This window comes from Lissotriton helveticus, chromosome 3_1 (assembly GCF_964261635.1).
Source record: "Lissotriton helveticus chromosome 3_1, aLisHel1.1, whole genome shotgun sequence".
In the NCBI taxonomy this organism is placed as follows: Eukaryota; Metazoa; Chordata; class Amphibia; order Caudata; family Salamandridae; genus Lissotriton; species Lissotriton helveticus.
The window spans coordinates 1,868,721,552-1,868,736,229 of NC_136061.1; the positions used below are offsets into that span (position 1 = coordinate 1,868,721,552).

General features: G+C 46.3%; 1 protein-coding gene across 1 annotated transcript in view; it reads right to left on the minus strand.

Annotated features, from left to right (window-relative positions):
• LOC144825191 (mucin-2-like) overlaps positions 1 to 14,678 on the minus strand; it is a 1,014,272-nt gene that overhangs the window by 772,047 nt on the left and 227,547 nt on the right. The window lies entirely within an intron of this gene.

The window sequence follows — 14,678 nt, forward strand, 5'->3', positions numbered from 1 at the left end:
AGGTTAGTTACACAATGTCGTATAAGTATTTGCTTTTTGATGTAATTTCGTTCATGCAAATAATAATGCAGCACAGGGCTAGACAATGTTCAGCATTCACTTACTTCACTCCCAGCTTTGGTCTAACAGATGAGAATACGTTTACCCAAGGCCAGGAGGTGCCCTTTTGCTGCTCATAAGTTTGAATGCAGGCAGGACAAACCCGAATATCATCTTTCTGAGGTTGCTAAATTCAGAACCATTACATTTGCAGCACTTAGAGATTACAAAAACTGTGATATGAAGTGAGGAATAAGGGACATGTTGTTACTATTGTTATTGCTGTCATTTGTGCCTAAACATTGAAATCAACATCATTTCTACAGGTTTGCTCGCTCTTGCCTGGACCTTCTTCTCCAGCGTGGTACCTATTATCTTATTATGATAAAGTAAGATTGCAATATCTGTGACATGTATATCTATGCAGATACCGAGGGGCATATTTACAAGCCCCTTATGCAGCTTTTGCGCCGCCGTTGCGTCACTTTTGTGTCGCAGTGGCAGCGCAAAAGATGCGCCAAGTTGCGGGGTATTTACAATGCGACGCATCTGGGAGATGTGTCACGTTGTAAAACTCTGGGCCAGAAGGAGGCGTTCCTGTGCAGGGGGGGAGGGGCGTTCCGACGCAGGAACGCCTCCTGAAAGTGGCTGAGTGAAATCTACAAGATTTCACTCAGTCATTTTGGTGCCCATGCGGCGTAAAAACCCTGCGCCTGCTTGAAGCAGGCGTAAGGATTGACGCAGCATTGGAATAATAGGGCCCCCAGAGCATTACTGGAGCTGCGTCGTGCTTGCGACGCAACTCCAGCAATGCGACACTTTTACGGCACAGATGCGTCACGCATCTGTGCCATTTTTGCCCCATGGTGCGCCACATTGTAAATGCAGCGCAACCATGTTGGCGTAGGCATGGCGCACAATAAGTGGCGCATCCCTGCTGATATGAAGGGATGCGCCACTTATTGTAAATATGCCCCACAGAGCTTAAGTAATGCTTTCATGCAGTGCTGACAGAAAATGTGGCACGGTGGGCTGTGAACAGCGCATGAGCTTTATTCTATGCCTGGGCAATCTCGTTCTGGAGCACCGTGTGGAGGTCAGCATAAGCTTGGTTATGTACAAAAATGCAACATGCCCCGAGCGGAGTAATTGCCACGGTGCAGTCAGCTTCAGCATTTGTACTGCCTGAGAAGGTGATCAAGAATGGTGTGAGTCGGAAAATCGCATCCCCGGGAAACTGCGGGGGAGTGTGAGTCATTGCCACGATGTGGGACACCACTGGGTGTACTGGAAGGAATTTGTCACTGTATGGATTCCCACAATGAACTACACGACCCATGATGCAGCATGCTGGGTGATGCAGTGCGAGGAAGTCCATACCTCTGTTAGGAGGAGGGGCTGAGAGACTACTTATTGAGACCCCAGGTGAATCCACTTACCTGTGAGACTGGCTCTGATGAAGGCCGTTCCGGCCAGAAACACGTCTGCCCTAGCGTTTCACAGACCTGTGAGTTCGACCGCGCTTTTTAATTCCTCAATAAAATCGAGCTGTGTCCCGCCTGCTTTCACAAGAAAGGGAGCTTTGGTTGCATATATATATATATATATATATATATATATATATATATATATATATATATATATATATATATAATCACAACTTGATCTCACCTATCCCCAACTCTGTGTCAGGCATACCTTGCTGGGTTGAAAACATGGTAATAGACCTTAAATCTGATCTCGAAGCCACAATAGCGGCACAAATCAAACCTCTAATATCTAAGCTTGACAGACTCACGTCACTTATTAATCTGAAATGTGGTACCAAGACAAGCGGGATTGGGCCTTCACAACTGCACGGGGCAAAAGAAGTACTTCCCAAAAATACACCCCGCACCAACCATGTAACAGACACATTGATCAAGTCCAATACCCCACTAGCTACCAAGGCACCAGCTGTACAGCTTCAAACCCAAAAAGGGAGTAAATCAGATGCTTCCCCATCCACCCCTATTCCCGTAGGTTCAGCTTCAGCAACTCAAACAGCCCCGAAAACTTCTACAGGTCCAACCAAAACAGACAACCACCAAGCTAAGGGTATAAATGGTTACACTACCACTCCAGCAGTACTTTCCTCCTTAGATAAACCTCAAGAACTTAAGACAAAGCAGGTTCGCTCTAAAATAATCAATCTGCCGCCGGAAGTTTCCCCCTTCGTGGTCGTCTTAACGGCCGTACCTCCACTGAAGGAGGATGTCAGAGAAACTTTCGCAGAGCTAAGGAATAAATGTGCGCAGTGGCTCCAACTGCATAAACCCTTACCTACTCATATCAGTGGTCAGATTTTTTCTGTACGTAGAGGTGACTGGGTGGGCAGGAACACGAAGACCATAGCGGGTGACGTTATCACCATCAAATTTAGGGAGATAGGGGCAGCAAATTATATCTGCAACACACCCAGCAGTGGACCTGCCACCCAAATAAACCCACTTCCCTTGTGTTATTTCCTACCCACACCTCCAAGACAAAACTTTTCCAGCTCCACCTTCCCAGCAAATAGAGGGTTTTCACACCCCCCAGAATACACCACGTATCAGTGGCAGCAACCTCCATATACCCCACGATTCCCACAAATACCACAACATACAACTTTCCAGTGGCAACAACCCTCTCAACCTCTACAACCTTCATACCATTTTTCCCAACAGTGGCAGCAGCCTCCTCAACCCACACAACATACCACTCACCAGTGGCAGCAACCGTGGCAAGGACGGCCCCCTCCTTTCAACCCACTAGGTCTTAACCATCAAGGCAGAGAAAGGGACGAATGGAGAGGACAAGAACAGTGGAGAAATCACAGCGACCCCCCACGTTGGGATGGTTGGAACGGCCTTCTCTTAACAAATAAGTATAGTGCTCTAGAGTGTGTCGACTGACCACCACAGCCAGAAGAACAGTTTCTAAATAGCACTGACCCAATGGTATCTTTGGACCCTTCTCTAACCCCTGTAGACCCAGAGATTCCTAATGGACTACAAAAAGTTAAAATCCTTAATAACAATCCAACAACTTTAAGCCTGATCTCCTGGAATGTCGCAGGGTTAAGGACAAAGGTGGAGGATGGGACAATCATGTACCATGTGCACAGACATCAAATAATCTGCCTACAGAAGACGTGGTCACAACTAGAACAGCATTTACAGGGGTATAAGACATACTTTTCCCCTGCGTCAGTGGGACAGAGGGGTAGACCAAAGGGAGGATTAAACATCTATGTAGCCAACACCATTCAAAACACCAAAATAAATATCATTGAACTGGACCCTAACTTCCAGATCCTCGGTCTCTCCTCACCGAAAAAAGAGTTCGTAGTTATTATCAACTTCTATAATAACCTTGACGAACCAGAGTTTCAGAGAGTTCTGGTTCACCTCCACAAAAAACTAACTACCCTTAGACAGAAACAAGGAGCAAGAGGTGCGGTAGCTATAATATGGGTAGGCGATTTTAACCTACACACATGTACCCAACCCAAGCAAAAATGTCCTGGTATGGTGACAGAGGAAGGTCTTTCTCTTATCCACTTCTCACATAACAACATGGGTAGAATAATGAACGATCTCCTATCAGACCTGGACCTCCAAGTAGCAAATACCTTGGATTATGGAACCAACTCACTAGCACCGACCTATATAGGAAGAGGTTTCAGCACTACGGTTGACTTCATAATAATATCAGCAACCCTACAACCTAGAGTAAAAAACTTTGAAGTCACACCGAACTCCCAAAGCGACCACGCCATATTAAAAATGGAAGTGATAATAAACCACCAACAGACTCCTCCTATGATAATAGCTAGTGCATTGACCCAGGAAAACATAAGCATGGATAAACTAAATGGGTATTCAATAAAGTGGGGCAAGATAAATCCAGAGGAACTCACTAAAGATCTGATAGAGTCAGTGTACCCCCAAATTAAGAACTGCCTGGATATGTCGACAGAAGATGAGGAACTTCTTAACAACTTTGCCCAAATTATGGCCAAAATAAAGGTTCTACTCACCGCAAAACACAAAGCTGGACCACCCCGATTAAAAGGTTGGTTTAATCAAGAGTGTACCCAGGCCCATAAAAACTTAAACTAGCCCTAAACAAAGACGAAAGAGATCCTCATACTATATCCATCCTAAGAAGGGAATACCACAAAACCAGAAAAAAGAGAAAAGAGGAACTTAAGCAAACCCTTTGGAATGAACTCCATATCAGCGCACAGGATAAAAACACTCAAGCCTTCTGGAGAATACTAAGAACTCCTTTTCTGGCTGATGACACACTCCCAAAAATTGAAGTTACAATAGAGGCAGCAGAATGGGTAGCTCACTTCACTAAAATTTTTCAAAAATCATCCTCCGACCAAGAAATAGAAGAGGAAAAAGAAATACCTCCAATATACCCTATAGATTTAAACTTTGAAATTTCTGAGATCCTTCTGGCACTGAATTCAACCAAAAATGGAAAAGCTCCAGGCCCAGACGGAGTCCCGGCTGACTTTTTTAAATACAAAATAGATCTTTGGGCCCCGATCATCACAAGGGTGTGCACCGCAACGGCAAAGAAAGGAATCCTGGACTCATGGACAAGCTCCATTATGGTACCGATATTTAAGAAAGGTAACCGCCAGGACCCCGCTTGCTACCGCCCAATTTCTTTGCTGGATTCATTGGGGAAGATGGCAGGCAGAGTGATCCTGGAACGACTTCAGGATTGGGTGGAGGAGAGAGGTATACTATCTGACCTACAATTTGGTTTTAGAGAGGGACTAGGAACCGTGGAACAAGCCCTGAACCTCTCGGTTATTTTTGGAAAATATGTGCAAGCCAAAAAAGAAAAACTTTACATGATTTACGTGGACTTGTCCGCGGCTTTTGACTGTGTCTCTCATACTAAACTATGGTCCCTGTTAGCCCAAATGGGGGTAGATCCCCCACTTTTGAACTTTTTAAGGGAACTGTATTCCAATCCTTCCGCAAGAATTCGATACGGCACAAAGGGAGAACTGACAGCGTCATTCAGAGTGGAGCGCGGGGTCAGACAAGGATGTGTCCTGGCGCCCTTCCTTTTCTCCCTCTACACTAACAACCTGGAGGTAGAGCTTCTGAAGGGCGCCCGGGATCTCCCGCAGGCTAAACATCGCCCGATCCCCGCTCTGCTCTATGCGGACGACGCTGTCCTTCTGGCACGAACTCCTTGCGAACTTCAAAAGACCCTAAACAGATACTCCCAATTTATGAGAACCCTAGATCTTCACATAAATGTGAAAAAGACTTTCGTGATGACAGCCGGGTTGGGAGAAAACATCAGAAAACCATTACCCTAAACACCCAAAAAATAGACCCCACAACTGAATATTGCTACCTAGGAGTCACAATAGACAACAAACTCTCCTGGAAAAAGGCAGTGGAAGCCAGGAAACACTGCTTTAAAAGAGCATTAGCAGCATTGGTGACGTTTACACAAAAACTGGGAAAACGACCGCCCATGGAACTGTTGACAATATACAAAGCCAAATGTCAATCAACAGCTCTATATGGAGCAGGCTTATGGGGTCACACGGACGTCACTTCCCTGCAAGTAGCAGAAAATAACTTTTTTAGATTTCTCTTGTCAGCCCCAAAGCGATCTTCGATTTATGCCTGCCATACAGAATTGGGCGTCCCACACATCGAAGATCTTGCAAAAATACAACCACTACTCCTATGGCGCCGCATTTGGGCTTCAGAAAAAAACGAACTCACAAAGGCGATACTGGCTGATGCAATGTCCTTGGACCATGCTTTAAAAATTAAATGGCTAGCCTACATCAGGAACTTCTTCATCGACCTCGGAGTAGAGCAATACTACCTAAATCCTGAAAAAATTGTAGAACTTACAAAGAACAATCTAAAAAACATTAGCTCTGGGACACTTGGAAAATCTAAGATTACAATCTGAAGTAGGGAAACAGTCCGTTCAACACGCAATAACGGTTCAATCCACCTTTTCAATTCAGCCCTACTTAACCCTCAACATTGGTACTTTTGATCGCTACCTTCTGATAAGATTCAGACTAAATATATTTCACAAGCTGGTAGCTTTTCCAACCCCAAACGTCTGGGATTCAAATCCACCTTTATGTCCTTGTGACGAAAAATCAATACAAACCACCCTTCACACCGTCTTGTTCTGTAAATTTTATCAAGAACTTCGTAAAGTTTGGCTACTGACTCTCCTAAAATCTTGGGGTCTTAGACAATGTCGACCAGCCATGCTGAGCCTGCAGCTTTTGGACACTGAAGCCACCTGCTACCATGTTCTCAACTTCTTGAAGTGTATATACAGACACAGAAAAAATCTTTAAATTAACTGTATTGAACAAATTAATTGACTTTTTAAAAATTAGATATGTAATTTCCATGTTATTTGTAAACTACCTTGCACTGCAGATTTTATTATGTATCGCTTTTATGGATTTCCAATTTTTGAAATTCCGAATAAAGTTTATTACATTACAAAAAAAAAAATATATATATATATATATATATATATATATATATATATATATATATATATATAGTGCAAACTTGACCCAAAGGCCTCAGAGAGCTTCACAGTGTTTGCATAGTAGTAGTTATGTGGTTTACATATAAAGGTAGTCATGAAGGCAAAATAGCAATACGTAAACAATTTATAAGAAGGCATTAGGATCATTAGGATCAGTAGCTGATACATTTTTGAAGTTGAAGCAGCTTTTAAATATAGATAATGTTTTAACATCACATAGTATCAGTACATGTTTAGGTAATCATAAAGACATAATCGCAGTACGTAAGCAAAGTATATGAAGTCAAGTTGGGTAAAACTTTATTCGATTATTGTTTCAGACAATCATAAAAGCACATAAAAATACATGTTATTACACAGCAAAAATAAAAATATAAACTATGCAATTAATTGTAAAATTCATTCACTTTTATCAACATCCCTTATCTCATTGTAGATTAGATGGTTATATTACAATGCATTTCCAGTGACTAAGTGTTTTCTTTCTTGCAGTGGTTACCTGGATTATAAGCGGGCCCCAAAGTGACACATTTGACTTATATAAGGCTACGGGGATCCCATCCGGCCCAGGAGCCTTACCACCCAAGCTTGCTGTGATAGCACAGTTTTCTTCATCCATCTGAACTGGAGATCGGTATGGTGAGTCAAAGGTGCCAGAGCAACGTCCCCATGGTGTTAGGTATCTGGAGAATCAGCTCTCCCCTCGCCATTATACACCATGGAGAAATGCTCGATCATTGTTCCTCTGTTATTTCTATTTCAATTGTTGGACCGCCTCCAGGAGTCAAAAAGGGAGCTTCCACTGCTTTCCCAAAAGCTAAACTATCTTTCAATAAGGTGGCCTCATGGAGAGATACCCACGCTTCATTTCTCAGGGATGCTTTTCGTTCCTTAAGTGCTAACCTATAAGCCCCTATAGCCTGTCTTACATTGCTTGGGTTTCTTGGAGTTTTGTGTATTTCATACTTTAAGTTGGCATATTCTTGTGCGTACTTCGGATCAAACTACCCCTATCGGTTCCCTTTTTTGCAGTTCTTATACGAATACTACCTTCCTCATGGCTCCCAATATTTTTTTTAATGTGGATAGAACACTATCAGGTGAAGCTATTTCTCTCCGACAGACATCCAAAGCTAATTTACACTTAGTTATCACTTGTTTTGTGATTTCTAGGGGTCCACCATCAACCAGCGCAGAGAGTAACCATTTGTCCTATTAATTGTTACATTTTGTGAGACCTGATCAATTTCATCCTATTTACCAGAGGTTCTTTTCGGCAATAAGCCAGAAATGCTCAATGGAAAGTAGTCACTCAATGAGTTGTCATGTGTGGTAAATGATTGAAGTCTGCTTGCATGACTATTTGACAGCAATATGTAGTCTATAGTGGTAAGGAAACCTCTACCATTAAAAGTATAACTCATCGGAAAAGGCATAACACATAACTTATTCGCAAACCCCAAGTCGAGGCCAAACAGTACTTCGTTATACAATTACCCCAATTTAGAGTGTAGAAAATTAGTATTACTAATCCCATCTTCGTTTATAAATCCACATAGTTTACCATCAGCATTTGAACATGAAGCACAATTAAAATCCTCTCCCAGAATTAAAAATATGTCCTTGGCATTGTCATTGTACAATGATTTCAAATCATTACCCAGTTTTTTCACAACTACTCCAAATAGATCTGGGGGAATATTATTGTAAAAATGTGTCTACGCAATACAGTGCTTCTTATCCATATGGATTTTGACCAGTTGGTAATAAATCTATTCTGTGTGCATCTCTATTTCTTTTACATTCAACCTGTTGGAAATATAAGTGCAAAGCCCTCCCTTTGCCCTTTCACATACCACCCCAATGGCTGGGGTGTGAAAGGTTTTAAATCAAATCCATTAATATGCATTATGTCCTTTACCCACGTTTCCTGAAAACACATTATATCAAAATGTAATATAAAGTCACACCATATAGGGTTAGTCAGCTTAGAACGTAAACCTGAAATGTTGAAGAAAACAAGGTAACAGGAGACAGTATCAGTGTTACGTGAGGGCCTTATTAATGCAATATTACTAGGAGATGATTCACAGTTGTTAACTGGTATCTGAATTGAGCTTGTGGGTTTGATGAGTTTAGGACATGCATTCAGATTCAGATTACTGGTACCCAATAACCCTTCTCTCCGCTCAGTAAGAGCCGGTGATAAAGGGTAGTTATTTGTTTCTTTTTGTGCATAGGCGAAAGTGTTTTTTTTGGGGTAGTCATACTTGTGAGTAGGGTTAGGGTCTCTAGGATGAATTAGTTAGTCTATATCTTCTAAGGTGTTTAAAGTATCAAAACGAGTACTAACTGGGACCCTACACCTATACAGCATGTTACCTAGATGGCTCTCCTCTACAGGTTTGTTCCATAAAGCCTTTGGTGGTTGGTAAAAATGCCCTAATGGTAAGATATTAATTCCCTAGGCCATGATGGACTGGTTGCCAGCCCTGCCAAGGATGGACTGCACCAGGTTCGGGGACCTAAAGGTTAAAACCACACAATAACCAGCTGCTGCTGGAAGCTTGTTTGTTTTGCTGACCCATCCTATTCTTCTGGCCATTTTAAATTCCGAGAAGAGGATATTGGTTAGACCAGTTCTAGTGCTTAATAGGTGTAATGACTTATTCCTCAGGGTTGTCCAGTGTTCAGGGGCATGGAGAGGGAGGGGGGGGGACATTTGCCAGCACAATCGTGTAAGGGGTTACTTCTGGCGGAAGATGCAGGGTCTGATTTGGGTTTGTAATGTGTCTCGGGTTAGACCTTCAAGGGTTCTGTGTGTTAGTATCTCTCCCTGCATCACCCAATGTAGGTATCCCTATAGTTATTGAGGCCCCATTAAAGGTATTAGCAGCCTGTTTTCGTGTAGTGTTCGTACCAACTGTACTAATCAAATGCCCTGTATATTCTGAGGATGAAGATACTATAAATTGTTGGGGGGGTCGATCTAGGGCTGATGCTTCAGGTGTACTGCCATGAGTACTTGCGTAGTGTACTTGTCCACTCTCAGGATTAGTTACAGTTGGACTTACCCCAAATTCCTGCCCCTGATTTATTAGAATGCCAGATCCTCTACCAGGTTAATTGTCCTGTTAGACTGGGCAAATAGTTATAACCAGCCCTCCAATTTAGTGAGTCTGTCTTCAATTTGGGATAGTGTTTGTGACCGTGGATCAATTAAAACAGATATCATAGTCTCAAGCATGTTCCAAAAGTCCTCCTCGTTCGACCTGGGATGTTGTCTGGTGGTTTCATTGGTCTTCAACGTTAAACTGGGCCCCTGTTCACAGTCCCTGTCATCAATTATAGTTTCAATTCTTGTTACCTTTGAGGATTTTTGTTTTTTGTTTCTGAGGACCCCGTCCCTTTCTGTTTTTGGGTGGTGGCTCTCTATTACTGTCTCGTCTTGTTTTGGCCTTCTGGCCCCTAGTAGTTATATTTGGCCTGCTTGCTAGCTCGGAGGGCGTAGAAAGTTCAAGGTCTGACCACGTGTGTTGTAATTGTATTGCTTGAGGGGGAAAATTATTTTGCGAAGAATGCCTTGCAAGAGCAGGCCATTTCTGATCTTGAGAATTATTTTGCAAAGAATGCCCTGCGAGAGAGGGCCATTTCTGGGAAGTCTGAGCCTCCAGCGAGAATCGGCACTCTGTTAACTCAATCTTGTGAATGAGGGCTCAGCCCTCCGAAGAAATGCGTCAAGTTTCCCCACAACTCCCGTGCCCCGCTGGTTGTTACCGGTCTTACGTTTGCTCATTTTGGTACTCTCTAGCAATGTTGAAATAAATGAATTGCGCTGGTCGCTGGACAGTTATGCAGGCGGCTTGTAGCGACCCCTTCAGTCAGTTAATCATCACTGAGAATTTCGGCAGAAACAATACAACAGCACTCCAGAGCGGTGATTTACTGTGCCTTTTTACCCTTCCTGTGTTGCCAGGATAACCGGTCCAAGTAAGCACTCCAGCGCAGTGTCAAAAGGAAATACACAAATGAGCGCTCGAGCGCGATGCCAAAGAGAAATCCACAAATGAGAAATACAAAAATGAGCGCTCCAGAGTGATGCCAAGAAAAAATACACACTATGCGCTTCAGCGCAGAGTTAATTCACTATCAGCCTGATTCATGTACAGGCCGTTTTGCGTGGCCCTAATAGCGAATCATAGCGACTCGCTATTGAGGACACGCAAAACGGCATTCATGTAGGAATTGCTAATTAAATAGCGATTCCTACATGTTCTTTATTTGCGAGTAGCAATTTGCTACTCGCAAAAACTCCCCATTCATTCCTATGGGCCAAGAGGCCCATAGGAATGAATGGGGAGTATCCCTTAATTGCGAGTAGCAATTTGCTACTCGCAAATAAGATAGCGATTTTAAGGGTGCCAGGGGTGTCCAAAGGACACCCTGTAGCACCCCAAAAAGCACATTTGAACAGGTGTTGCGCACACACATGTCCAAAGGACATGTGTGCGTGCAACATGCAACTTAGAAAAATGCTTTTAAAAGCATTTCTCTGAGTTTTTGCTATTTAACGAGAGGTCTGACCTCTCGGTAAATAGCGGCCCCAAAAGTGCTAAATCGCAATTTCTTGATGTGTCATGAATAGCATTTGAGGAATCTCTAATAGAGATTCCTTAAATGCTATTCCTCGCATATTTGCTAATTCTTAAATAGCGATTTTTGCATTTGGGATCATGAATACCAAATGCAAAAATCGCACTCGCAAAGGGCCAGATTCTCAGAATCTGGCCCTTTTGCGAGCGCTATTGGCTACATGAATCAGGCTGTATGCCCTTGACGCATTGGCGCACCTAACAATGAACGTTTCCACGCAGTTCGAAATATGCACTTTCGGCGCGTCTGCACCGCACCGCAACAAACGGGGTTTGGGGGGCAGCCGAGCACCGCGAAGTCTGCCCACCGGGCAGATTGGGAGGGGGTGGGGCCAGATGGGCGTGGCCATTTTGTGGCCTTGGGCTACTTTGGGACTAGCCCAAAAGTAGCCCAAACTTTGAAAGGTAGCCCAAACCAAAGTTAAGGGTGGTATGCGTTATCCCAGCCACCATTTTAGGTTCTGGTGATCTGGTGGCTGGGAGCGCGGTAGCTGCAGGCTTTTTTGTCTGGGTCCGTAGCTTGTTGTAGGTTGAGTTCAGCTATTTGCGGCAGTTTTGGAGTGTGGGTTTTGCGTCAAGGGCTTCAGAGGACATCCGTGTCTTGGAGGCCTTCCGCCTGCTTAGTGTAGCAGGACGCATGGATCTGCTGGTGGGCCCGGCGGGAGGCACGCGCACTATGAGGCACGCGTCGGCAGGTGTGGCGGCCGCCGTAGTGGCTATATCGCCGCCCCGCAAGACTGTGAGGAGGCAGGTGAGCTCGCAGGGCCGCACATATGCCAGGAGCGCGGCCCTGAATGAGGATTTGTCGGGCCAGGGAAAGGGGGGTGAGGGGGCAAAGCGGAAAGACGGGAGGAAGGCTCAGCGCGTCTTGCAGCCGAGCCCGTTGGGCTTATCTGGCCACTCTGGTGCGGGAGCGGCCGAGATCGTTGGGGAGGCAGGCGTGTGGCCTGGGAAGGGACACTCGGCGAGGTTATCGGGCTGCTCCGGAGAAGCGGCCGCAGGCGTTGGGGGGGCGGGTCCCGGGACTGCGTATGGGAAGGCCCGGGGTGGCAGAGGAGGAGGCAGCGGGGGGCGGGCAGGGTGGAAGGTGAGCTTATTCCCAGCCCGTACTGCCTCAGACAGGGGTGGCCCATGGGGGAATAGGGTGGCCTCTGCTCAGACAGCGGGAGTGCAGGGGGTGAGGCAGGCGGGGGAGCACAGTGGGGGGGCGGGGGTTTAGTGGCAGCCCTGGGGGTGGATTCTCGGCGCAGGGGCACATGTGGATGGGCGGGGCCTGGGATGGGGCACCGGTGAGGGGGGGAGCAGGGGGCTTGGGACAGGCGGGGCAGGGGGATGCCTTGGATGCGGGGAGTGTGGGCTGGAGGTCAGAGGTGGGGGCATGTCCCTGTTACTGATAGAGTCAGACGGTAGCGAGAGGGACTGGGGGGGCTGGATGTATTTGAGTCATGGGTGCAAGGAATTAGAGATGCCCAGGGGGTGGAGGGGTGTACGGGGACACGGGGGGAGGTGACGAGGTCACCGCAGCGGAGAGGGCAGGGGTGTGAGGCAATGGGCGGGAGTGGGGGGTCAAGCAAGGGAGCTTGGGGTGATGGGGTCCTATGACGACGGAGGGGCGGGGGCAGACTATTTGGCGTGGAGCGAGGACGAGGAGGTCGGGGAAAAGGAGGTGGACCTTGGCGTGGTGGGTAGGGCATGGGCAGCCAGCACTTTTGGAGTGGGGGTGCGTAGGGGGTCAGGCAGGGGTAGGTTAGAGGGGCCCAGCACACCAGACCTTCCGTTTGTTTTCCAGGAGGTGGAGCGTCACTGGGTTCCTGACTTGGCAGGGCTGGGGACGGCCCACTGGCGCCAAGGTGAAGGGAGGGCTGAGCCTCGGGCGGCGTGCCTGGTACCGGCGGGGGATCCCGTCAAGCCCAGCAGAAGTAGGCCCACAGTGGGCTCGCCGGTCCCTACACCCACAGGGCTGCCACGGCTTGGGGACCAACACCAGAGGAGGAGCGAAGCGAAAAAGTTGTTTTTAATGTTGTTAAAAGAGTGCAGTCGGTGCCGCCGGCTGGAAGGGCTGGGGGTTCTAGGGATGTGGAATTGATCTATGAGGATGATAGCATGGACGAAGGGGAGTTGAGAGATGGAGAGGGTGACGGGGGCCGAGTAATGTTGTCGTTAGTGTGTTTCAGGTGTCACGGCGCCAAGCAGAGCATGCGGGTCGGACATCACGCTGGGAGGAGAGGTTGGCCCTCCTGGAGGGGAGGAATAGAGATTGACGTACGGCTTCCCTGGCCCCAGGTAAAAAATCGGCCGATGTGGCCACGCTTATGGTATCGGTGGGAGTAGGAGGGGTGGGGGACATGGGGGACAGGTTAGGGAGGGGGACGTATGTTGCTGACATTGGGGTGGGCACTGACGAGGTGGTGGAAGGTGTGCCCGGGTCTGCGAGTAAAGTGTCAGGAGAAAAGGGCGGCATAGGTGCAGGCCCCTCAGGGAAAGAGGACTCCGGTAACAAGGGGCAAGGGGACTCAGGGAGCAAAGTGTCCGGGGCTGACGCAGCAGGAGGCGACACAACAGGGGAGTCAGGTGTGAAAGTGGAGAGTAAGGAGTTAAAGGTCGAGCGTTTACCATATATGGAGGTCACGAATCTGTTGGGGGCGCATTTGATGTTGACCACTAAGGAACGTATATGGAAGGGGGAGTATGTGGAGATACTGAAACTCCTGCACAGGGAAGTGAGTGTGAAGGAAGGGTCGAAGGAGGAGGTGTATGAGTTCCAGAAGAGGCCAAAGGTGCCTCTCACAAAAGAAAACTGGACAGCGGCCTTTCTCATTTATGCCAGCACGTATTGCGAGAAGTTCCCGGAGCGGTCGGTGGCCATGTTCAAGTACATGTATGTTATTAGGAAGTCATAAATAACAAAAAGGCCTGAAGGTCGAATATAGCTGAGATACTTAAACTACCACTGGACTATTGCACATCAAAGATTGTAATACATCAGTTATCACAAGGTGGAGTGGCTTTCAACATAACTGTTTGAGTCCTATCAGCCCACCCAAATGGCGGAGCCTCATCATGTAGGACCCCCAAAACTAGGTCTGTGTACGAAAGCCCAGATGTATTTTGGCTTTGTGTCACTAGGCCATAGTCTGGTCACCGCAATTGTCCTTACCAATGGTGGAGCTGATGAGTGCAGTGCAAAAAAATGGATAAAGTGAAGTGTGTTAAAATGACTATCAAGGCAAACAAAGAACTTTATTAGTGTTCACCTAAACGTCAGACTAAAAAATAGTGAGAGGACAGTGTGACAAAATCACTGTCTAGATTGCTTGGTAAAAAATATATAGGGCCAACATGTTTCTGCCATAAGGTGGATGTTCACCGGCATTCGTCAGGGCCAAG